Source organism: Lissotriton helveticus, chromosome 8 (assembly GCF_964261635.1).
Source record: "Lissotriton helveticus chromosome 8, aLisHel1.1, whole genome shotgun sequence".
Classification (NCBI taxonomy): Eukaryota; Metazoa; Chordata; class Amphibia; order Caudata; family Salamandridae; genus Lissotriton; species Lissotriton helveticus.
In genome coordinates, this window is record NC_136069.1 from 26,505,393 (window position 1) to 26,533,058 (window position 27,666).

The window sequence follows — 27,666 nt, forward strand, 5'->3', positions numbered from 1 at the left end:
GAGAGAGGGAGAGAGAGAGAGAGAGAGAGAGAGATGAGGGAGAGAGAGAGGGAGATAGAGATGGAGAGAGGGAGGAGAGAGAGAGGGAGAGGAGAGAGAGAAGGAGAGAGGGAAGGAGAGAAGGAGAGAGAGAGAGAGAGGGAGAGAGAGAGTGGAGAGATGGAGATGGAGAGAGGAGGGAGAGAGTGAGGAGAGAGAGAGAGAGGCAGGGAGAGAGAGAGAGAGAAAGAGAAGCATAGAGAGAGAGGGAGAGAGAGAGCGAGAGAGAGGGGGAGGGGGGAGAGAGAGAGAGAGGGAGTGAGAGAGAGAGAGAGAGAGGGGGGAGAGAGAGAGAGAGGGAGAGGGAGTGAGAGAGAGAGAGGGAGGGGGAGAGAGAGAGAGAGGGAGAGGGAGTGAGAGAGAGAGAGGAGGGGGAGAGATGTCACTGGCCCAGGGGGGGGCATGAGGGGTCCCTGCATTCCCATTAACCATGTTTTATAATTGCTAAACTAATGGAAGGAGGGAGGTGGCCATTTTCTCAGCCTACATTAAGGCCCATGACATCCTTTCTACCCCACTGCAGCGTGCTGTTGGCTTCGCAGCCTAGACGGACTGAAGGTATAACACACGATGGCTCTACCTGCACAGCTCTTCTAATGCAGTTTGAGAAGGTTTAAGTAAGGGAGGGTGTAATTGAAGGTGTCTTGTGTCTATGGGTGTAGCGCAGAGGCCTAGAGGCCTCTCGGTTCTATTGTTTAATCATATTTTAGCGCATTGCGCGGTCAAGCACTTGCCTGTACTTGTCCTAATTGACGAGGCCAATGAACCCCCATTTCAACGTTCCTTCATTTCCCATGATTGCAATCATGCAATAGGTATCATTGGTAACTTAAAACAAAGCGCTTTGGTTTTAAAAAATTTCGGCCAAATTTTGTACTGAGTTGCGCGAATCTCGCCGATTTAAAAAGAAAAAATGCTTTTGTTGGCCTTAAGGGTCCCTGTGACCCAATGAGCAGGCCTAGGGGTCAGGGCGTTTCTACCCTGCCCCTTTTGTTATTTTTCACCTTTTTTTGTTCTGTTTTCTTGTGCCTCGGTTACCGAGGCACAAGATGGCTGCCAACACTTCCAGGTTTGGATTGTTGGCAGCCAATTAGAATAAAGCTCGTTTTCTGGAGGATGCGCAAATCCACTGCGTCCCTATATATTTACACTTTTTATTTTTTAAATTTCTCAGCAACTACTGAACGAATTTACACCATTTTTAAAAAAGTACGCTTTCTGAACAAAGCATTGCTTTTTTGCCAAATGTGGTGTAATTCCGTTCAGCAGTTTGAGCTGTAGCCGTGTCTAAAGTTTCCTATGGGAAATTGATTTTCCAACCTCTATTTTTTTACTTTCTCAGGAACTACTTAATGAATTTACACCTTTTAACAAGAAAGGCTCTTTTTGAACCAAGGGCTACCTTTTTGTGTCTAAAGTTTCCTAGGGAAAATAACATGGAGATTTGGGACCCCCTTTTTTCTTGGCCCCCGCTTGGAGAATCACCCCAAAACTTTCAAGACAGGAGCTGACCAGAGCACCCCACTAGTTTTGAAAATTTTGTGATGATTCATCAAACGACGCCAAAGTTATTAAGAAAACAAAAAATGATTTTCCTATGGAGAATAGGTCCTAACTATAACTATCTACTGTGATTTTTACAAAGCTGTTATGTATGGATAAGAGGCTGTTACAAATGCCCTGTACAGCAGCGTGTTGTGTATGTGGAATTTACACTGGGATTTGAGGTAACATGTTTAGTTGAAGGCATTTTTAAAAAATGATAGAATACTTTCATATATGACAGATGTTGCTAAACATTTTGCACTGGTTATTGTTTCATATCTATTCACATATATGAAATTATAGTAAATGTGAAGGTCACTGCTAATGGCAATGTATGTTGGCATCCTAGATATTTAGCTGTCTGTTTTAGTCCTACCCACCAAGTTTATCCTTTTAATTCATGCCAAAGTCAGTGGCTGAAGATGCTTATTATCTGCCAGTAAGTGATGAATTTAAAGAAAAGGCAAAGGTTAATACAATGATTTCGGTTTTCTCAACCAAAAATAAACTGGCTTCAATAACATAGCATGATATCACCTAAACTAACATGAGGTTATAACATGAAATAAATAACACAACAACATACCACTACATGCAACATGAATCAACTCCACATATTTACACTCTACTCAATACCACATAAATGCACCACACATAAAACCACTTTATTATTATTATTATTACAGATTTATAGAGCGCATGGCTGCCCGTGAGCGTCCCAGCGCTAGTGCAGAAGAAGAGAGGGAGGGGGGAACTTAAGGAAACAGCCATGTCTTGAGAAGTTTCCGAAAGGGAAGGATGTCAGGTTGGGCTCGAATGTTCAGTGAGAGGGAGTTCCACAATTTGGAAGCATTGTAGGCGAAACGACAGCCCCCTGAGCGAGCTTTCTTGATCCTGTGTATGGAAGTGAGGTGGAGGTGGGAAGATCGGAGTGTTCTATTGGTTGTGTGTGGAGTGATGAGATCCTTCAATATAGGAGGGGCCTTATTGTGCAAGATTTTATGGGTGGTGCATAGAGCCTTGAAGTGCACTCTTTCTTGAATCGGTAGCCAGTGAAGGGACCTGAGGGAGGATTTGGCCGAGCAGTAATTGCTTGTTCCCGTAAGAAGGCGGGCAGCCGTGTTTTGAACTACTTGGAGTTGTGAATCACCTTTTTAGGGGCTCCAAGGTACAGGGCGTTGCCTTAGTCCAGGCAGGACAATATTAATCCCTGTATCAGGAGTTTTTGGGACTGAGGGGGGAGCAGCAGAAGAATTTTCCTGGAGGTCCGTAAGAGGCCATGGCAAATACCCGCGGTTTTCCGTGATTGGGTGGAGAAGGTGAGTCCTTCATCTAGCCAGATCCCCAGACTTTTGATGGCACATTTGGGAATAGGGGGGGGACCCATACATGGGGGCCAGAGGGACTCTGGGCAAAAATGAAGTTTATTGCCCAAAACCATAACCTCGGTTTTTCCACTGTTCAACCTCAAGTGGGATCTATCCATCCACTTGGTGATTTCTCCGAGACATGTGTGGAGATCAGGGGAGGAGTGGTTGGGTTGGTTAAGGGATACTACCATCTGGGTGTCATCGGCGTAGGTGAGCAGCTTGATCCCAAATGGAGCGACAATCTTCTCCAGGGGGGACATATAAACATTGAAAAGGGTCGGGCTAAGTGACGAGCCCTGGGTGACCCCACAATGAATTGGTAGGCTGTTGGAAAGTAGGTCCCCGTCCGCACCTTGGAAAGATCTATCGCTCAAAAAGGAGTCAAGCCACGACAAGGCAACCCCAGCGATACCCAGGTCATTAAGTCTACGGATCAGCAGAGAGTGGTTGACGGTGTCGAATGCCGCGCTGAGGTCTAGGAGGATCACTGCCACTGACCCTCCTTCATCCATGATCTTTCTGGCTTCCTCGACCACCGCCACCATAGCGGTCTCCGTACTTTGGCCTGGCCTAAAGCCTGTCTGGGAGGGTCTAAGTAAGTTGTTCATCTCTAGATAGTTGGAGATCTGTTGGTTGATTATTTTTTCTGCAATTTTACTGACACCCGGCAGAAGGGAGATCGGGCGGTAATTATTTAGTTCAAGGGGGTCCAGCTTTTGTTTTTTAATCAGAGCTTTAACAATTGCCCTTTTCCAGCTAGGTGGGACTGTTCCATGGGAGAGGGACAGATTGATGAGGTCGACCAAGTGAGGCAAAATGGTCAAGGAAACTGATTTAAGAATGTTGAAAGGGGCAGGGTCCAATGGAGAACCACTTTTGATTGACTGGAGGACAGGCAGGAGTTTGTCTGCTGTTGTCAGGGCGAACCGGTCTAGTTTGGGTTTTTGTTCTTGGGGTGGGACTTCAGCCTGTTCACGCAGTACAATAGTCTCTGGAGGGAGCGATGGAAGAGATATCAGAATATTTTTTATCTTAGTGTCAACAAATTCAGTCAATTCATTACAACGGCTGACCGAAGGCTCCACTAGGGTGGCGGAGTCGGGAATTTTTAAAAGGGTTTTTAACAATATTGAATGTCTCCCTCAAAGAGTTCGCAGATGCCCTGATTTTTTTCGTCAAAGTAAGAGGATTGAGCAGATTTAAGTTTTTTTTTATAAATACCCTTTTATAAATATACTTTCACATAGTAACAATCCATGTAGATATTCCAGAAAAACCACATTATTCCTATTAGCATAATTTCACTCAATGCCACACACTTTCATGCCACACAATTCAACTCCACACGTTTCCATTCCACACCACATTAACACCAAACATCATCATTCAACTCAACAACACACCACATACATCCAATCCATACCACAGAATTCCACATCATGCCACAAAATTCAACAACACACCACATAATTAAACTCCACTACATACCACTCCACAACACAAAATACCATTCCACATAATTACACTCCATGCCACACAGTCCCATTGCACATAATTCCTCTGCACACCATGCCACCTAGTTCCACTACTCAAATCCACACCACACAATTCCACAACTAACAATACCAATTCAACCCACACAATTCCACTCCACATCACACACATCCGCTCCACCCCAAAGCAAAACACATGGGTAAAAGACATTGTCATTTACAACGCCAATAGCTCTAACTCTCGCAAATGCGAAACCGATTGCAATGCAAATGCATTGAGTCGGGTAACAACAAACATCTGTTATTTCAGTGTCAAAATACTTTAGAGGGTGAACAAGATCTTTACAAATACATGTTATGTTACGCTTCCCCTCTACCGGGGAGGTGTGCACAGCATCAAAGAAGCCTTGGTAAATGCAGACGTCTCTGTGATATTGTGTAACATTCTGTATTATCAAGTCTTGTATTTATTTCTGCTCTTGTGATGTTCCATTAAGTGCTTCTTCCAAGTGTGTCCAGACTCTGCGTCCCTGTCTTGTAGGACAGTTATCAGTTGTGCTGTCAAGGAAGGGTCGCAGGACTGGGAGGACGCTGGTCGGTGGGCTCGACTTGGAACTAACTCTCCACAACAGCCACTCTGCTGGGTGCCTGGTAACACGCACACACCCACCCACATACACACACGCACGCGCATACACATGCATGCACAGACATGCATGCACACACACACACAGACACACGCACACGCACACACACCCACATACACCCACACGCACACACATGCACGCACACACACAGGCACACACACGCACACACACATGCACACACACATATGCACCCACACACGCACACACACACACACACACACACACACACACACACATGCACCCACACACACACACACACACACACGCACACACACGCACACATGCCCATCCCCCCCTCGCTCATATCAGAGATTCAATGAGGACATTAAAGGAGATGCAAATACTTTCTTCATATTGACGTTAAAGAACAACTCTTTCAAGCAGCAGCCTGTGAAGTTACAACCTCACACTATCCTGTACTGTCCTGATGTTTGTCTGTCTTCTCCCTACAGTCTGACTGGCACAGGTCTGACGGATGACGTCACCAGGCCCCTGTGCTTGGTGCTGAGAAGAAACCAATCCCTGCGGGAGCTGGAGTTGCGGGGGAACAATTTCACGGAGAGATCAGCCGCCTCTTTGCACAAACTGAAGGAGTCCATCCCAGGGATTAAAACTGAGGTATGGATATTACAAGAAGTTATTATTTCACCTTTAACCATGGCCAGTATTCCACTAGAGGATAATAATGTACCTGTCATACATTGAGTCATTCTCTTTTATTGTGGGAGCAGTAAATAGAAAACATAGCTCCAGGCGGCTCTCATTTTTATTTGCAGAAAAACACACACAACCATTCTATTACCAGGCTGGGACCTCAGTAATGACTGTTCTTTTTCTATTGGTAACTCTCTAGCACCAATAACATTTTTAGGCATATACAAAATTGTAGTATAAGAACAAGAATTGGCAAAGTCAATAGGTCTGAGCAATACGAGAAGTATTGGCTTTGTCAATGTCTTCCTGAAGAATCTCTTTGCACCCGACACTAAATCACAGGCCAAAGCACTGCAACTTCACAGGGTCTATCTATATGAGAAGAAACGCAAAGTCAGGTGGCATAATTCAGACGGGGAAGCAAGATGGCGGCTGCTTGAGGGGGTCCACAGTGGCACCGCACCCCATGTGTAAAATCAGAAGTGCAAAACTGAGTTAATTGCTTCTACGACCCCAGCATATTGGGGGACACTCACCTGGCCCCTGGAGGCTGCTCCTGAGTGGCTTTGATTCTTGGAGGACTGTTCCCTCCCAGGCGTCTCGTTACTGCGGCAGTGAGTCACTCGAACGACACTGTCTGTCGCTCTCCGGCTCCGACACCAGCAGTGGGTCCGAAGGTGACTGGTGGAGCCCAGAAGGACAAGGTTGCTCACCCATCCACAACAATGGCTGCACCAGGTCCAATGGAGCAGGGGCATGAGGTTGTGGGGGGACCAATGCCACAGCAAGCCATGAGGCGCGCACCCTTGGCTCAGCGTGTGGAGCCACCACTGGAGAGGAAAGGGAGAGGTGGGGCTTCTAGTAGTTGGTGTCCTGCTAGCCCCACGGTGGTGGAACTGCCAAAGGGGTCAGCCGGGAAAGAGGGGGATTGGCAGATACAGAACAAGCCGGGAGCGCTCGAGTCAGACCAGCGCAGTACTCCAGTTGCTGAAGCACAGGTGTTGATGGCTGCATCCAAGCCAAGGACGCTTGATGGCAATGATGAAGGTATGCAGGCCCCCCTCCCTTCTTCCTTACCCCAGGCCCTCGCTAAGGGATTGGGGGAGTGCACAAATTTGCCCGAGGTACCTACTGTGCTAAGTGAGAAGGTCACAAGCTTCGACCACGGTGTAGCAAATGCTGGGAGCGACCCACCAGGGGGCAGAGGGGACCCGGGTCATCGGGGGGCAGTGATGTTAATATTGCATCTGAGAGCACATCCATGGAGGAGAAGTGTGGCTCAATGGTTAGAGCGGCAGACCCTGATGCAGAGGTCTAGCCCGGGACCAGGGTTCAATTCCCCGCCTCGGCGGGTCTTGGGCTCAAAAATTCCACGGACCTGATAATTTTCGCCTCGGTGCCTATTCCTATCATGGAGTCCCACTCTGCAACTCTGGGCAATAGCTTGCTTAATCTCCACAACGGCCCCCACAATGCTAAGGATGCCTGGCCTCCACCTTGGGGGTGCCCAGGAGTGGACACCTCACAGGGAAAGCCAGGATGGGTTCCACAGTGGTATTCGTACAAGCGCCTTGAGACCCTTGCGGGTGAGTAGTGCGCTATACAAGTATCAGTTTACATATGGACGGCCCTTCTTTGAGTCTTCCCCCAGCCGGTGCATGCAAGTATACCTGCCCTGACATGGTAGAGCTAGCTCATGCTATCAACAACCAGCCTCCAACCCTCACCCATCAACTAGTGATCCAGCAAGGGGGCACAGACGCTGGGAACTATGACCCGGAAAGGGAGCCAAGTGATTGCTTTTTATCAGTTTCCCCTGGTGGCTAACTTTGAGCTTGGCAGGATAGAGCATTGCGTAAGGGATTTCTTGGGACTGACATTTCTTTTTAACCCCTGCAAACTTGCGTCTCGCTTCATGTACCAGCGGAGTGAAGTCCAGGAAAAAAGATAGTCTTGTGTTTTCATGTTGGACTTGTCCTTTCTCGCGTGCCAGGCACAGGACTGTGTCTCGGTCGCGGTAATTGAGGGATCGAGCTATAATGGGCCTTGGAGTCGCTCCAGGGGGAGGGCGGGACGCAAAGGACCTATGTGCACGCTCCACAATGAAGTGAGGCGAAAAGGAGTCCCTCCCAAAGATGCCTGCCAGTAGATTTTCCACGAAGTCCTCCATCTTGCCAGTGTTGGTGGATTCCGCCAGGCCCAAAATGCGCACATTATTTCTCCGAGACCTCGCTTCCAAGTCCTCGTTCTCAGACCACTCTCCGGTCCTCGTTGAACTCCAAATCCCTGTGAGCTGCTCCCCCTACCTGAACTGGCGGCTCACCCATCACACCTCCAGGACTCTGCCTTTCGGACTGAACTAGAGCAAGACATTCAGGAATTCTTCGAACGCAACTTGACTTCAGTGGCTAGCGTCACAACGTTGTGGGAGGCATTCAAGGTCACCGTGCGGGGCTGGTGCATTGCAAAAGGGGGGGAATCCTCAGATCCCTTCGAGGGGACCGTAGGAAGCTGGAGACCGAAATCCATGGCCTGTAACAAGCACTTGGGCATGGCTCACGGCACCACGACATTAAAGCCCAGATGAGGGACAAGTTAACCGAGTACGAAACAGTGGCTGATAGGGAGTGTAAATTCCGGGGTAAGCTGTACACTGCACGTATATATGGTGAGGGGGACCACCCGGGAAAAGCCTTGGCATCCTCTGTTAGACCCCCCCGCTTTGGCAACTATGTCACTGTAATACACGACGAACGGGGTGCTGCGTGTAGGAACTTAGTGGATCAGCTCCGAGTTTTTAAAGAATACTATTATGCCCTATACGACTCTCATAGGCACACGACAATCGACCTGGATACTTACCTGAGTGACACCGCCATTGCCTGGTTGGGCCCGACCCAACAGAAATTTCTCAATCTGGAACTTGAGATCGATGAGATCACTGAAGCTATCATGACGACCAAGTCCGGACGAGCCCCCGGTTCGGATGGCCTTCCGATTGACTTTTACAAAACATACGTCCATATACTTGCCCCCATCCTTAAACAAGTCTACTATGTGGCTCTGGAAGAGGGCAGCCTACCCAGCACCATGCGTGAGGCCCTGATCTCCTCCCTACTCAAGCCTGGCAAACCCCCTGAAAAGTGTGATTCCTATCGGCCCTTGTCCTTGCTGAATTCCGACACCAAAATACTCGTGAAGGTCCTCGCTATCTGCCTTAATCTACTGATGGAAAGGCTGGTACTCCCAGATCAGGCAGGATTTGTCCCTAATCATGCGACATCCCACAATCTCCGCACACTCCACGCAGTCCTACAGGATATTGATCCCAATTGCGATGCCGCCGCCATATTCCTGGACGCCACCAAAGCGATCGATTCGCTTGAATGGGACTACTTGTTGGCTCTTATGGAACGTATGGGGATGCCCTTTAGCTTTCTAGACTGGGTCTGGCTGTTATATTGCCAACCCACGGCTACCGTGGTACTGAATGGGACACAATCTACCCCATTTAACATCCGCAGAGGCACCCGGCAGGGTTGTCCGTTATCCCCGGCCCTCTTCGCACTGGCAACAGAACCACTAGCAGCCAAACTCCGCCAGCACTATAATCACCGGGCACTAATCTACCCGGACAGGCAACTACTCATCTCGCTATACGCAGATGACACCACGCTTTATGTTCAGAGGCCCCAAGATAACCTTAACCCAATATTGCGCGAGATCACGAGATTCGGAGGCATTACGGGGATACAAATAAACGGGTCCAAATCAGCTGTGTTTCCCTTCACGGACAAGACGCACTCGTATCCGCTGGACTACCTCCTGATTTGGGAAACCGATGAGTTCAAATATTTCGGCATCCGAATCACCAGGCAGAGGGACACTTTGATCAGAGCCAACTACGGTGCAGCCCTCGATAAAATCACCGATACTGTTACCAGGTGAATACGCCTCCCACTCTCGATGGCCGGCCGCATCTCCCTCATCAAGATGGTGGTGCTGCCAAAATTTCTATACTTATTCACTAACATACCATATAACCCGGGGCAGCATTTCTTTCGCGCCCTAAGAGCTCAACTTACGAGGCTCATATGGGGAGGAAAGCAAGCCAGGATTAGCCTAGCTACACTGATGCTTCCGTACCACCAAGTTGGGTTTGAGGTTCCTAACTTTGAACATTATTATGACTGTGCTCAGAGTCACTTTGCCACCTACTGGTTCCACCCGCCACCATTTATGGCACATCTAGCGGTTGAGGATGGGTATATGAGACCCGAGATACCCTCCGGATATGTCCACACAAAAGTACGAGAGAGAGAACGGGATCCGTCCACGGTGGACTGCACGGTATTGGCATGGAAACGGAAAAAAGTTTGAAAGAGATTGGGGGGGAAAACACATTTCTTTGTATCCGAAACTAAGCCAAAGGAGTTTCTGGACAGCGTTAAAGCATAAAAGATAGGAGAGTAGCACTGAATTAGTGGTCTGTGGCCTTTATCACCCTTCGGGATGCCTGTAATTGGGGGGGGGGGTAAAAACTTGAATAACAATTATATCTCCTTGGCTAAGCTGTGAGATTCAGGGGCCCACTGTGTTTCTTATCCTTTTTCTTCTGTATTGAACTAGTAATATATGCACCCTTACACAGGTCACAGGTGCCACTCACATCTCTCCACAGATCGGGTCATGGTCTGGTAGTTTCTCAGGGTTGGGGGGGCTGGAGCTGGGAGGGAGAGGGATGTTCGAGGGTGGGGTTGGGACAGAAGGACACGAGAGAGTGGGACCCAGAGATGGAACAATGATGATTACACTGTATCTTCACTTAGAAAAGTTGTGATTAGGAATAACATGGTATTTCGACCAATGATCAGATGGGTAAAATAACTATATTTTTGATTGACCTGGGAGGACTGAATAATAGAATCAAACGATCAAGGGTGGCCGAGTTTGTGAGGACCACTGCGCCTGACTTGATGTGCATGCACGAGACACATATCCCATGGGATAAAAGGGAGCTGTTTGCAATCAGGCGCTACATTTTGCAGACTTGTTCTTCCTAGAGCTCTAATATTCGAGGAGTGGCTATTTTAGACAAACCCCTCATCGATCTGATAAGGCGCAAACTTGCTGACAGTCATGGTAGGTGGGCACTGGTCAAACTCAAGTTAAGTCTGAAAGTCTGTACCATATATGGTTCAGATCAGGATGATCCCAAGGTACTGGGGGACCTTGAGGTGGTGTTTGCATCCTGGCTGCACCCACTGGTTGTCTGCGGAGATCTGAACTACACCAATCAGCTGAGACCTCATTAACCTTGCAATATCAGAGGAAAAAACCTCGAGTATATAGGGCCTTATCTTCTCTCATGGCCAGTCATGCCCTGGCAGACACATGGAATATCAAGCATCCTAGTGATCCAGGCTATACCTACCACTCATGTCCACACAATGAATTTGTCTGACTCGACTATTTCTTAATATCTAGGGGCCTGCTAAATAAAGCTGAGACCGGGAAGCTCCGAAAGGATAATATGAGACCACAGCAAACACAAGGAGATGATGGACGGAGCACGGAAATGTTTCAGACACTCACCCCCAGTCACAGATCAGGGTTGAATCACTCATTGTTTTTTATCTCACTTCTCCACTCCGGTCAGACACAGCTATATGCAAATCAGTCTTGACCCTGTGCCTCAGGGGAACAGTCCAGCCCAAACTGCCAGGCCGGTCTTCCTTGGACCGGAATCAAGCATCCTGGGACCGGATTCGGGGTAACACCCCTCATCAGCCAGGCTATCTTGAATCCAGTGGCAAATTGAGCAAGGGACCAGCATCTGGGCATACCCTACCAACTTAGGGCAAACAAAGCAAACACAAGGAGATGATGGACGGAGTGCTGAAACTTTGAAGACAGTCACTTGAGTCACAGATCTGGGTTGAATCCATCATCGTTCTTTAGCTCAATTCATCACCCCAGTTGAGACTCAGCTATATGCAAATCAGTCTTGACCCTTACTTCATGGGAACAGACCACAGCCCCCTGATTCCAAAATTATGCTTCAAGTGCATACAAAACGTTACATGTGGACCTTTGACAGGAAGCTATTGGCGAATAAAGCCTTTGTCGAACACATAAAGAACTAGACACAGGGGTACTTTGACGCCAATAGGTTTAGTGCACCACGAGGCATAGTCTGGGACGCTCTCAAATCTGGCTTGAGGGGCGGGATCATTAGCTTTATTTCCCACACCAAAAGGCAGTGCCAAGCCGAGAATGAAAGGCTGCTGGGGGAACTAACTGAGGCAGAACAAGAGCATACGGCAAGGATTGCACAGGGGATAGAAGTGGAACAAACCCACCTTAAAGTTCTAGCTCTAAAAGCAGAGATAAAAAGCCGCTACACCCAGAGAGTGGCTGAAGATTTTCAGACACACAAGAATGAGATGTACAAGTATGGAGAAGCAGTAGGGAAAGGTCTTGCGTTGCGCACGAGGCAGAAAACAACAAGGAACAGGATAGCTGTAATTAAGAAGGATGGAGTAATCTGCTCAGAGGTCAATGACATGACATCCACATGTTTTTGTAAAAGGGGGTGGTGATGGACAGAGCTTCAGAATGATGCAGAATACTCTTACCAAGTCAAGAGATCATGGTTTTAATCCATCACCGTTTTTTAGCTCACTGCACCATCCCAGCTCAGAACCTGGCTATATGCAAATTAGTCTGTTCCTGTCCCAGTGCATGATGGGAACAGGGCAAACCAAACTACCAAGCCAATTCTTATACTGGGAAGGAAACAAGCTTCCGGGGACTGGTTTCTGGCATCACAGCCTTCTTCGGCCCGGCTTGCTTGAATCCTGATGGTGCAATGAGCAAGGGACTCGCGTCTGAGTATACCCTCCCACACATAGTGTGGATAAAACCGATTTTGGAAAAGGGGGGTGGTGATGGACAGAGCTTCTGAATGATGCAGAATACTCTTACCAAGTCAAGAGATCATGGTTTTAATTCATCACCGTTTTTTTGCTCACTGCACCATCCCAGCTCAGAACCTGGCTATATGCAAATTAGTCTGTTCCTGTCCCAGTGCATGATGGGAACAGGGCAAACCAAACTACCAAGCCAATTCTTATACTGGGAAGGAAACAAGCTTCCGGGGACCGGTTTCTGGCATCACAGCCTTCTTCGGCCCGGCTTGCTAGAATCCTGATGGTGCAATGGGCAAGGGACTCACGTCTGAGTATACCCTCCCACACATAGTGTGGATAAAACCGATTTTGGAAAAGGGGGGTGGTGATGGACAGAGCTTCTGAATGATGCAGAATACTCTTACCAAGTCAAGAGATCATGGTTTTAATCCATCACCGTTTTTTAGCTCACTGCACCATCCCAGCTCAGAACCTGGCTATATGCAAATTAGTCTGTTCCAGTCCCAGTGCATGATGGGAACAGGGCAAACCAAACTACCAAGCCAATTCTTATACTGGGAAGGAAACAAGCTTCCGGGGACCGGTTTCTGGCATCACAGCCTTCTTCGGCCCTGCTTGCTTGAATCCTGATGGTGCAATGAGCAAGGGACTCACGTCTGAGTATACCCTCCCACACATAGTGTGGATAAAACCGATTTTGGAAAAGGGGGGTGGTGATGGACAGAGCTTCTGAATGATGCAGAATACTCTTACCAAGTCAAGAGATCATGGTTTTAATCCATCACCGTTTTTTAGCTCACTGCACCATCCCAGCTCAGAACCTGGCTATATGCAAATTAGTCTGTTCCTGTCCCAGTGCATGATGGGAACAGGGCAAACCAAACTACCAAGCCAATTCTTATACTGGGAAGGAAACAAGCTTCCGGGGACCGGTTTCTGGCATCACAGCCTTCTTCGGCCCTGCTTGCTTGAATTCTGATGGTGCAATGAGCAAGGGACTCACGTCTGAGTATACCCTCCCACACATAGTGTGGATAAAACCGATTTTGGAAAAGGGGGGTGGTGATGGACAGAGCTTCTGAATGATGCAGAATACTCTTACCAAGTCAGGAGATCATGGTTTTAAACCATCCACATGTTCCAAGAATCTTATCAGGTATTATATAAGGAAGAAAGCTGCGCTCCCCTGGATGTCTCTCGAATAGTGTCTGTATCGGATCTTGGGGCCACTCTTGATCACTCTACTATGAATGAGCTTGATGCGGACATCACGCTTCAGTTTTAAAAGATGCTTCAATCATAGCTAGCTCCTTTCTTACTAGACCTGCTTTTGGGGGTACAGCACAACGGGCTCCCACCGGAGTCTTGGAAAATTGCCGACATTATTATTTTTCCCAAGAACAAAGCTCAGGACATTCCGGCCTCCTATCAGCCAATATTATTTATAAATAATTAAAAATACAGATATATTTCAAAATATTGACGGTCGGCTGGGAAGGGACATAGCCCACTGACTCTCACCTTGGTAGCACGGCTTCATACCCGGCACAGGAACAACTGACCACGTAAGGGGGGCCATAGCATTATTTGATATCACAGCTGAGACAGGGGGGCAAATGGCTGCGGCCCTCCTCGATGCCAAGAAGGTTTTTGACTGGGTGACCTGGAGATTTCTATGGGGAATATTAGAATAAAAGGGCTTCGGCCCCCGAATGATCATCAATATGAAGGCCATGTACATTGAGCCAAACGCTCAACTTCAGGTATTGTGCGAAGAACTGGGAACTAGGTGTCCTGGGTTACTAGGCAGGGTGCCCCTGCTCTCCCATCCTGTTTGCCCTTTGTATAAATCCTCTGATTGAGAGGATTCTAAATAATCAGGAGATAAAGCTGGTTATCTGTAAAGGGTACGAGATCAAGGTGCTTGCATACGCCGACGATATTGCTATTGTGACCACTGATCCTGAAGGGGCAATGAAGGAAATCGAAGCAATTGCCAGAACGTATGGACAAGCCTCTGGTTATGCAATGAATATGGGGAAAATGCAAATTATTTGCACGAATAACCTTATTTTCCATGATTCCTGGCATGTGGGTACAGCCACATTCTGGGGGTCCGTTTCAGCTGTGTTTAGATGTGTTTAGGTACCTGCTTCAGCAGGACAGTAACTCCTTTACTCCAAGGGAGATTCTTCAGTCATCCAGCATTGTGCAGGCAGTCGAAGCACTTGGTTTCTTCTGTAGCAGAATCTTGTCCAGGTAATATCCAAAGAGCCTAAGAAAGTTAGGCCCTCTTATACTGAATAAAGGGGCAGGACATATTCAGGGGTCCCTCCTATGGGACGGGCAGGACAGAGGGGTGATTTCACCCATGTCTCTTTGTAGTGTGGTTCTTAGGTACATTGTCGACATTGCTAAGTTAACATAAATTTGCTTGCCTCATGCTTCTGTTTTGCGCACGTTACTACATGCTTTTGTTTTCGCGACACTTTGTCAGTTCCCTTCACCCTTCACATGTTATAAGTTGTTTAAATGTCATCTGCCTTTCCTTGTGCGAGGTCTGACCATAACGTGCTAGGTCAGTAGGCAATGCCTCTTGTTGTTCTATTTTGTGGATTATTCTTTTCTGGTCAGTCCTTCATACCTAGACATAAAATGGTGCTCACTTCCGCACTGCTAGAGATTTGAGCTTTCATAGTGTGATGTAACATGTTTTTTCCACACACTTGAAGAAAGCCATTCCTATACATTTTCGGCTTTCAGGTATGGGGTCTGCTATACTAGCCTAGAGATCTTTGTTTACAATAAAATAAACTTCTTAACAAGGGGAGGGGGGACCTCCCTTAATTTCCTAATGTTTCCCCAGTCTTTATAAAATGATTTCTCTTTTTGTAATTTATGGTATTATAACTATGCTTCAGAATCAGTGGAAAAGGGCGTCACACTGGGTTTTAAAAAATGTTTAAAGTATATTCAACAAATCACACATGTTCATTTGGGTGCTAGTGGGTATCTCCCTCTGACCAAAGGGAGTCAATTTGAATGAATAAAGTAGCACTGTTAAAATTATGACAGTGTCCCCATCTGGCACTCCTTTGGGATGATGTCCCCGATTTTTTTCAAAGGTGAAGCAAACTCATGGACTGTAGAATGAAAGTTTCTCAAAATTTACATTTTTAAACCTAGTTGCGTCACAATGGTTTCTTCAAAAGCATCACCATATATGCAATTACTATTAAGTTCATTCTAATTTCTTCTTCAAAGCATAGATACAATCAAATTAGGATCTGCATATATTTATAGGTTATTATTCCCAATGCATTTCGGGACCAAGGCCTTCATCAGGGGAAACCTTTTATCCGTGCTGAAGAACCAAGTTATTTAGAACCCAGCGGTGCCAGGGGACACACCCGAAGTCTCCGGATTCACCTGTCTCAGAACTACAGAAACGCGGACTCTTCTTGGTGACGTCAAAGATCAAATTTATTGGCTGCAACCAGTAACAGAGGTCCACAAAGTACAAAGGCTGTATATTCGTAGGAGACTGCTCAATCTTACAAAGCAAGCCATCCCTTTTATACCAAATATTGTGCTTCAGGCAAACATTCCTTATTTACAGTTGACCAATCCCATGTGTACACGACAAAAGGCATTGCGTGACAAACCCACATTTCATTGTCCAGCCCACCGTCAATTACCCGGAAAGGTCCAACATTCTTCATCAGATAAGTCGAACGGACCCCTAATAAAAACGGGCACCTCCTCATCGTAAAACAGGCCATAAAGAAAGGAGCAGAGACAGGTGTGAGTCAGATAAGACATAGTTGTCTGCAATAAAGGGTTTATGATGTTTTGTGCCTTGATCCTCAATCTTGACCAGCTACTGGGAAAGGAACTGGCCTAACAGGTTTGGCTTCGGGCAACGGAGTCAGCTTGCCAGGTCACACAGAAGTCAGCTAAAGGTGTACGTGTCCCAAGGATTCGTTTGGCCTTAGTCATCGGCCTATGTGAGGGCAACCACAAAATGACTGCTGTGCACAAAATGGAACCCAAGGGTTCAGAACGGAATCCCTGATTTCATGATGATCTCGTCACTCAAACATGACGAAAATACTCGTACATATTATACTCGCCATTTTCGGTCTGCTGATACCAAAATCGTCATGATACGACGACCTTTATAAAACGGGTTCAGAATTCACGGAACCTCAGACCCTCCTTTTGCCCTTACATAGGCAATAACCTAAACCCATGTCAATCTGAATCTAGGTCTATACTCATCAGATCATCAAGATGTTGCTGTAGCATCATCCTACTACTTAGCACGTCTTTTGATACAGGTCTCCTTACACACGAGGTAGCACACAGGCCACATATAGCAGGAGCACACTATACACAAAGACAGAACAGGAAAAGGATGGCTAAGATCATCCCAATGACCATCAGAATCTTCCATCCCCAGGCGGATAACAGTTCCCAAAACCATCCCATCAACGACCAATCTCCTTTATCCATGTGTATAGATTCAGAGATCTTATGCAGTTTGGAAATGGCCTGGTACACTGTTGGAGCATTGTCTGGAATGAAAACACAGCAACTTGATTGGATCACTTTACATACCCCACCTCGATCTGCAAGTATGACATCTAACGCAACACTGTTCTGGAGAGTCATAAGGCGATCCGACTGGAGCTCAGCAGTCAAGTTACTAAGGGCACCGGCAGTTTCAACTACGGTGGACTCAACCACTCTCGTTAATTGCCGTATGTTCCTGCTGTTAACCATAGGTCCCCAAAACGGCAGAAAACCCTTCAAGAAATCACCTAATTCTTGTCCTGCAGTATCTTCCTTACTGAAGACACCTCTAACAATTCTTGTCTTGTGGTAATCTGCCGCAGCTGTGTAGGTGGGAGGCAACAGGAACAAGACGAAACATGTGCCCGAGAAATCAGGGGGCAACCATGTGTACGCTCTATCGTAAGAGACAAAATAGGTACCCTTAGCTGCTAGAAACGATGGGGAAGTCTGGGACGCAAAAACATATGTATCAGTGCAGATACTCTTCCCTAACTGAGCTCTTGGATTCTTGCCATTACCTTGCAGACAGTAATGACCCTGATGGGGTACGATCCAAATCGGAGAGGATCTTTCTCGCTCGCTGGTTCTCACTCAGACTAACTCCATATCCAGTCACGTTCCATCCAATATACGCTAGTGTCTCATCTCTCGGGATAGTCTCATAAGAAATAGCTCCTCTAATCATATCGACTATACCCTTAACTAGAGCACTATTCTTTGGATTGTCCTTTGCAGAACGTAGGGGGTGGACTTCACGAGCATAGATGAACATCGTTCTGTATGCCCATACAGAGCCATTGTAGCTGAATGGCAGGACTAGGTAAGGAATACCTTTATCAGTAGTATGAGGCATAAGACCACACACCCAACAGTTAGTTGTGTTCACTACTAATTGGTGTTGGTGCAGGAGCTGAACGAAGGAGTTATTAACGAATTCCAATCTCCTAATGGACTCATGTTCAGGCAGAGGATGAAAAGAATGTGAAGAAACAGTAGAAGAAGGTATGGGCTGTGTAGTGGGTGCAAACGTCACTTGAAAAGAGAATATAATATATCCCATCAGAAACATCATTAAGCTAAGCAACATAAAAAGACACAATATTAAAAAACATTTTCTACTCATTATTTTACACATTCTGCTTCTGAAATTCATTTCTTCAACAGGTCTCTCCATCTCGAAAAACTCCACCCTCTAACAGTGCTGCTCGCGGCTGTTGGGTGTTCCATGCTAAGGAATGCGCCTGTCAGTCCAGGGAACGCCCTCGGACCAACCAGAACCGTCGACCTGATGTCTTCGGCTTGCACTCCAAAGACTTGACACCGCGACCCTACAGCTGAACCCGGATGGCGGTTCGAAAAACAAAAATCAGTCAAAACAGTTTTCCAGATGGGAGAGTTGAACCTTCAAAAATAGCAAAGAAAAGAGTTTATTTTATTTGTCCCATGATTCTTGGTCGTAAATTATAACGGCCTTTCCCAGGCAATGTCTGGTCTCGGAACAAGAGTTCAGGCTCAGTAGTGTCCAATCGAACTGACGGTGGCACAGCTTCTTGCAGAAGATCGTCGCTTTCTTGCTCAGAACCTGTCCCAATTAAACGTGCATCGCTAAAAGGCAGAAAACGAGGCACAGTGTCAGTTTACGAATCTGGAATGCCCTCCTGGACCCACCGGTCATACAGCAGAGGCAAAGGGGCCCTCTTACAGTGTACGCCGTGGATCCAGTTCTTTTTTCCTTGTACTCGCACTGCAGATCGCGTTGATAAGAGCACCAAGTAGGGACCAATCCAGCAGGGCTGATCGTTCTTTGTCCGCTGGAAATTCTTTATTAACACCCACGAGCCAGGATCGATGACATGTCCTGGATCATCAGAAGCCTGAGGCAATGTATCGTGAACCTGTTGGTGTAAGATACGCAATTTAGCTGTCAAATCATACAGATAGTCAAGCAATACAAGGTGTTCAATCTCGCTGAATTTCGTCGGCCTCGGCACTCCCCATATGTTTGCCGGGCGACCAAACATAATCTCATAAGTCCCACTCGAGAATGTACAGTCATCCTTGTCGACAAAAGTGCTAAAGGCAGAGCATCAGGCCATTTAAGACCAGAGCTCGTCTGTATATTGGCAAGTTTCAGTTTAAGAGTGCCATTATAGCACTCTACTAGTCCAGCTGATTGGGGGTGATTTGCAGCGTGGAATTTCTGGCGGATTCCTAACCTTTCACACACTCTCTTCATCACTTGACCCACAAATTCACTCCCATTATCACTCCAGACCATTCTCGGCAAACCATACCTAGGGAAAACTCTTTGACAAGGGCTTTAGCTGTGGACAGGGCAGTATTATCTTTCAGGGGATATGCTTCTACCCATCTTGAGAAGGCACAGACAACCACGAGTACGTATTTCAGGTTGTTGCACCTCTCCATGTGAATGAAATCTAGATGCAAAACCTCGAACGGATACGTAGGAGGAGCAAAATGACCAGCTGGAGTTGGAGTTCCCTTACCAAGATCATACCTAAGACAGACCATACAATTTTTGACCACATTCTCTGCACACTTAGGAATTCCAGCATTTTGCCATACTGGAGCCAACAACTTACAAATCCCTTTCACACTGATATGAGCCATCCCATGCGCCATCGTAACCACTGCAAGCACGTACGCATCGGGTAACAACCATCGCTGATGCTCTGACAACTCAACCCAACAACCATTCGCATCCAATTTACCCGTGCTCTCTCTCCACACACTCAACTCTTTCTCTGTAGCTTCAGCTTGAATCGACTTCACACTCTCTATCGTATCCTCACACATTCCTCTATCCGGAACCCATCTCGCCGGACCCGTAACATACATTCGGCTCATCACATCCCTTGCCACGTCTTTCGCAACTTCGTCTGCAAACGCATTACCACGACCAACATCATCGGTGACCTTCTTGTGTGCACTGCATTTTACAATCGCAACTTGCAACGGCAAGGTAAGTGATTCCAGAAGCTCATTCACCAACTGACCATTCTGAATCTTCGTTCCGTGAGACGTGAGGAACCCATGTTCCTTCCACAAACATCCAAAGCTATGAGCCACACCAAACGCATACTGGCTGTCGGTATATATGGTCACTTTCTTTCCTCTCGATAACACACACGCTCTCATAAGTGCAATCAACTCCGCTGCTTGGGCTGAATTATATGGGATACGTGCAGCTTCAACACTCGTCTGCAAAGTCGTAACAGCATATGACGCAGTCGTGTCACCATTCGGAAGCTTGAAGCATGAACCATCTACCCATAAGGTACCATCGCACTTCACAAGAGGAGTGTCCCTAAGATCTACTCTTCCTTTTGTTTCCTCTTCTGTCCTATGAAAGCAATCATGCTGTTCAGAAACGTCTATCTCTACTGAAATCGGCAACAACGTAGCTGGATTCAACGTATTGCATCTCTTTATGTGCACATGACTCGCTAGGAGTGTCAGCTCATAACCTGACAATCGAGCACTAGTTAAGTGCTGTGTCTTAGTCCTGTTTAACAAAGTATCCACTGCATGTGGAACCATCACGACCAGTGTATTATTCATCACCAAACCAGCAGACTGTCGAATAGAAACAGCTGCTGCGGCTCTCAAACAACTCGGCAACGCTCTAGCTACCGGATCTAAAGTCGACGAAAAATACGCGCATGGACGTTGCTTGTCCCCAAAAGATGGTGTCAACACTGATAACGCACATCCCTCTCTCTCGTGGACATAAAGTGTGAAAGGCTTACTGTAGTCGGGGGTACCCAACACAGGAGCCGAACACAACGCATTGCGTAATTCGGAAAAACTTTTCTGACAATCATCAGACCACGGGAGGGGATTCGGTGTATCTTGGTCAATGCCACCAGCGGTTTGGCCAGCAGAGAAAAATTTGGTATCCATTGTCTGCAATATGACGTAATACCCAAGAAAGCACGCACTTCTCTCTGTGTAATTGGCACACTCATTTTCGCAATCGCTTGAATTCTTTCTGGGGTCAATCTTCTTCCCTCCTTCGATAAGAGATGACCTAAGTAGGTCACTTCTTGTCAACAATACTGTAATTTCGAAAGAGACACCTTGTGATGAAAATCAGACAAATGACGCAGTAACGATAAAGTAGCCTTCTTACAAATTTCCTCAGTATCGGCAGCAACTAACAAATCGTCGACGTACTGAAGAAGAGCAGCACCATCTGGTAAGACAATCGCATCAAGTTGTGTTTTCAAAGCCTGACTATAGATTGATGGACTCTCACAATAGCCTTGAGGAGCGCGCTTAAACCGGAAGCTTGGCCCTCCTAAAGAGAAGCCGAAAATATCTCTACTCTCCTCGGCAATCGGAATGCTGAAGAAAGCATTCTTCAAATCAATCACCGAAAACCAAGTGGCTGAAGCCGGAATCATGGTCAATAAGGCAGTAATATCTGGAACAACAGGAAATTGTGGCACTACTATCTTGTTAACCTCTCTAAGATCGATCACGAACCTGTAAACAGGTGGCTGAGAAGAGTCTGTGCATTTCAAGACAGGCAAAACAGGACTATTGCAGACATTACCTCTTGTTTCTTCAATTACATCTTTCTCAATTAGATCGTAAATGATCACTAGCAACACTCTTTCACCATCACCAGAGATCCTATATTGGGGAATGGGTGGCATTTTAACATTCGCTCTCAACGTCACAACATATGGCGGTATCTCCAAAAGACCTACATCATTAGGTCCAGTAGCCCAAATAGTATCAGGAAGAGAAAACAATTCCGTCGGAAGTTTATCCTTCGACAAATACATTGGGGAGATCACTTTCTTACCCAGTGTAAGTTGTACTCCCGAAGGAGAACAATACAATGTCGCATACAATCTTTTCAATAGATCCAATCCCAACAAGTTTTCCCCACAACCTATCGTCAGAATAAGGGGTGCTTCTAATTCACGAGGTCCAACAGAAAGAGACAAAGGATTAGAAATTGGGTTTCTAACTGGGGCGCCAGAAAAACCTACTGAAACATTTGTTAAGCCAGACAAAGGTGCGCCAGGGACTCTAGAGTGCATAATAGAACTCTTCGTAGCACCAGTATCCAACAGAAAAGGCTCTGACACACCTGATGTAATCACTTCAACATAAGGTCCACTCTGATCTACTGGAACTGAAACAACTCCCTCTCTTTGTCCATGGCTGTCCTAGCAATCAGTACCATCCATATTCTCACCCTCGACATAGTAGTCGTCAGCATAGTACTGAGTCGTCCTACCAGGTGCACCATTCTGCTGATCAAAACTATTCATCGAATTTTGTGGAGGAAAGGAACGCGCATTCTGGGGAAAACCTCCACGTCCCCTCCCTCTAGGAGCTTGCGGAACACCTCGACCTCTTGCACCAGAGACACCATTCCTACGCTGTAACAAAACAGGGCAACTATGTTTAAAATGACCCTCTTCTTTACAATATGCACATTGATTAGGACCTACAGGAAAACGCGGTTGAGGAGACTCGAACCTTTGCGAGTTTCTCTGAAATTGCTGAGGTTGCTGATAATCACGCTGGCTACTACGGGGCGGATACACTTGCTGTAAAAGCACCTTCGTCTTCAACTCTTTAGTTTTCTTTTCTGCTCTATCTTTCTCATCCTTATCCCTATTTTCGTAGTATTGTGCAGTAGCGAATATCTGTGCTGAAGAGGAAACGGCCCAAGAACTCTCTGAATCCTTTAACTTCTTACATAATTCGGGAAGTAAATTATGCACGAACTTATCAACAAACAACCATTGACCACCTTCCGTACTCATGTCTTGACCACTATGGTCGATAAACGTCTCTTCAAACCTAGTGAAGAAATCAGACACGCTTTCATCTTTCTTCTGCTTACACACGGACAATTTGTCCCAGTTTACTCGCACAGCGGGCATTAAAGTTTTCATGTAGGTGACAATCTTACCAGGAAGTTCCGCGACTAAGGGCTCAGGTTTAGCACCACCAACCTGTAGCGCATCTGCAGCACCAATATTAGCCCATGTATCAACTAACTCCTGCGCATGATCCGTGTGACGAATCAAACCCCATAAAGGCTGCGGGACCACATTTCCAAACAACATGTCTACGTGACGTGATCGTCCTGTTTCCCACAGAAGCGGTCGCTCCTCACGCTGCTCCCCGATCTGCCTGCCACCACTGGTATCGTAGTGCCAGACTGCTGTCTGCTGCCTCGCCTCGCTCACACAGCTGCTACTGCCCAATTGAACATCGCATTTGAATCGTAGCGCTAGATTGCATAATTATAAATTAATTTAATCATTGTTTTTGTATCGGAGCGCTGGTTTGCCTAAGTGCGCTTAGACTATATTCACAATTGTTCTGCGCTGCCTGTGGAACTGATTTGAATCCCGCCTCGCTTTTGGCTTGCTGCCATTTTGTTTTTATTGTTGTGGTTGTTGTGCCTTCCTGCCCGGATCTCCACCCTGATCTGCCTGCCACCACTGGTATCGTAGCGCCAGACTGCTGTCTGCTGCCTCGCCTCGCCTCGCTCACACAGCTGCTACTGCCCAATTGAACATCGCATTTGAATCGTAGCGCTAGATTGCATAATTATAAATTAATTTAATCATCGTTTTTGTATCGGAGCGCTGGATTGCCTAAGTGCATAATTAATAATTAATTTAACCATCGTTTTTGTATCGGAGCGCTGGTTTGTCTAAGTGCGCTTAGACTATATTCGCAATTGTTCTGCGCTGCCTGTGAAACTGATTTGAATCCTGCCTCGCTTTTGGCTTACTGCCATTTTGTTTTTGTTGTTGTGGTTGTTGTGCCTTCCTGCCCGGATCTCCACCCCGCGCCCGCCTCCCAGCTGATCCTCCCTCCCACTGATACAGTAAGCCCCGCTCTCGTGTTGCAGCGCCGTGACCGTCCTGTTTCCCACAGAAGCGGTCGCTCCTCACGCTGCTCCCCGATATGCCTGCCACCACTGGTATCGTAGCGCCAGACTGCTGTCTGCTGCCTCGCCTCGCTCACACAGCTGCTACTGCCCAATTGAACATCGCATTTGAATCGTAGCGCTAGATTGCATAATTATAAATTAATTTAATCATCATTTTTGTATCGGAGCGCTGGATTGCCTAAGTGCATAATTAATAATTAATTTAACCATCGTTTTTGTATCGGAGCGCTGGTTTGCCTAAGTGCGCTTAGACTATATTCACAATTGTTCTGCGCTGCCTGTGAAACTGATTTAAATCCTGCCTCGCTTTTGGCTTGCTGCCATTTTGTTTTTGTTGTTGTGGTTGTTGTGCCTTCCTGCCCGGATCTCCACCCCGCGCCCGCCTCCCAGCTGATCCTCTCTCGCCCCCCCCTCTATCAACATATGACAGATGCCTCTGCGCGCAGCGTTAACGCGCAGCGGTCGCGCCGCATGCGCGCCGAAGGAGCGCCAAAGGTAAGCCCGTCTACGCCCGTCCGCGCCTGGACCCCGCCCAAAGCCAGACCCCCTGTTCCCCGTAATACCCATTCCACCCGCATAACATACGACGCGGCAACCCTCTCAGCCCTTAACCCCGGCCAACTCCCAAATTGCTACCAAGCCGCCCCAGGACACACCCATGGACCCTTCACCTGCAAGTTTGGCGGCATCAAGACCCACACCAAATCCACAAACTCCACACAAAGATCCGCCACTAACCAACTAAAGTGCATCCTGCTCAACACCCGCTCAGTCCACAGACATTCCATCGAACTCTGGAACCTACTCAACACTACATCGCCGGACGTCGCCTTCCTTACAGAAACATGGATGAACGCCTCATCAGCCCCCGACATCGCCATTGCCATCCCGGACATCTACAAGATTATCCGAAAAGACCGCATCAACCAAACAGGAGGAGGCATCGCCATCGTCCATAAGAACACCATCCGCATCACGACCAGCTCCGACGATAACCTCACTACCGCCGAAAACCTTCACTTCCAGATTCACACCGACCCCAAAACCACACTCAGAGGCACCCTTATCTACAGACCCCCAGGACCCCGCTCACAATTCAGTGAAGACATCGCTGACTTCATCAGCCCACATGCCATCCCATCCGAGAACTACATGCTACTGGGAGACCTCAACTTCCACCTGGACAAGAAAAACGACAACAACACCACCGCCTTCTGGACAACATGGCCAATCTCGGACTCAAACAACTCGTTGACACCCCCACCCACTCCGCGGACTCACGCTCGACCCTATCTTCACCTCCAGCAAGCACATCTCCTTCGATCACACCACAACTCTCCACTGGACGGATCACAGCTGTGTTCACTTCCACTACAAAAAATCCACGTCCCATATCCCCCCACAACCTATTCCCCGAAGAAACTGGAACAAAATCACCACCGACCAGCTCTTCTCGTCACTTCAACAAAACACTCCTGCCAATTCATTGGACCCAAACCAAGCAGCCACCAACCTCACACAATGGATCACCCACAGCGCAGATGAACTTGCACCCTTGAAAAACCATCTAATCAAGCAAGGGAACAAAAAAGCACCCTGGATCAACGATGACCTTAAGAAATCCAAGAAGTTCTGTCGGACACTCGAGAAAACCTGGAGAAAAAACCCTACCACTGACAACCTGGCCTCCTTCAAGAACGCCACTCGCAAACACCACCAACTCATCCGATCCACCAAGAAATCAGCATTCAAGGACAACAATGCCCAAAACAGCAAGGAACTATTCAACATCGTCAAAGAATTCACTAACCCCTCCGCAAGCGCTAACGACATCACCCCCTCCCAAGGCCTCTGCGACTCTCTATCATCATTCTTCCATAACAAAATCGCCGAAATACACAGCAGCTTTCAAAACCAGCCCGAAGACCAGCCCACTCCACCCACCTCTGAACCAAAACCCCCCTCTAACAACCTTCGCGCCTGAAACCCAATCACCACTGAAGACACCATCCACCTGATGAATTCCATCCACTCAGGATCGCCAACCGACCCTTGCCCCCACCACATCTTCAACAAAGCAGACTCCATCATCGCACCCCATCTCCGAGACGTAATCAACTGCTCCCTCAACTCCGCCACCTTCCCAGAAAACTGGAAACATGCCGAACTCAGCGCCCTTCTGAAGAAACCCACGGCTGACCCAACCGAACTTAAAAACTACCGCCCCATCTCGCTCCTCCCATTCCCCGCCAAAGTCATCGAGGAAGCCGTCAACAGTCAGCTCGCCGCCTACCTCGAATCCAACAAATCCCTTGACTCCTCTCAATCAGGCTTCCGAGCCAAACACAGCACCGAGACCCCCCTCATCGCAGCAACAGATGACATCCGAACACTACTGGACAACAGAGAAACAGTAGCTCTCATCTTACTTGACCTCTCCGCAGCCTTCGACACAGTCTGCCATAGCACCCTCATACAACGGCTCAGCAACATCGGAGTACAAGGAAAGGCATTGGACTGGAACATATCGTTCCTCACCGGAAGAACCCAGAGAGTCCGCCTCCCCCCTTTCAAATCAGAGGCCACCGAAGTCATCTGCGGCGTACCACAAGGATCATCACTCAGCCCCACCCTCTTCAACGTATACATGAGTCCTCTCGCATCCATCGCGCGCCAACACAACCTCAACATCATCTCCTACGCAGACGACACCCAGCTGATCCTCTCCCTCACAAAAGACCCTAACACCGCCAAAACCAACCTACACGAAGGGATGAAAGAAGTAGCCGAATGGATGAAGAACAGCCGTTTAAAACTAAACTCGGACAAAACAGAAGTCCTCATCTTAGGACCATCCCCCTCTGCTTGGGACAACTCATGGTGGCCACCTGCCCTCGGAACCGCACCCATACCTACGGACCACGCACGTAACCTGGGCTTCATCCTAGACTCCTCCCTCTCGATGACCAGACAAGTCAATGCCGTCACATCATCTTGCTTCAACATCCTACGAATTCTCAAAAAAATCTTCCGTTGGATCCCCACCAAAACAAGAAAGACAGTCACCCACGCACTGGTCACAAGCCGATTGGATTACGGCAACACCCTTTACGCCCGAACCACAGCCAAACTACAGAAAAAACTCCAACGCATCCAAAACACCTCAGCCAGGCTCATTTTGGACATCCCTCGGCAAGCTCACATTTCCGACCACCTGAAAGACCTCCATTGGCTCCCTGTCAACAAGAGAATAACGTTCCGTCTCCTCACCCACGCACACAAAGCCCTCTACGACCTAGGACCCGAATGCCTCAACACGCGTCTATCCTTCTACACCCCCTCCCGCCAACTAAGATCGTCCAATCAAGCCCTCGCCGCAATCCCGCGCATCCACAGATCCACCATGGGGGGAAGATCCTTCTCCTACTTAGCGGCTAAGACCTGGAATTCTCT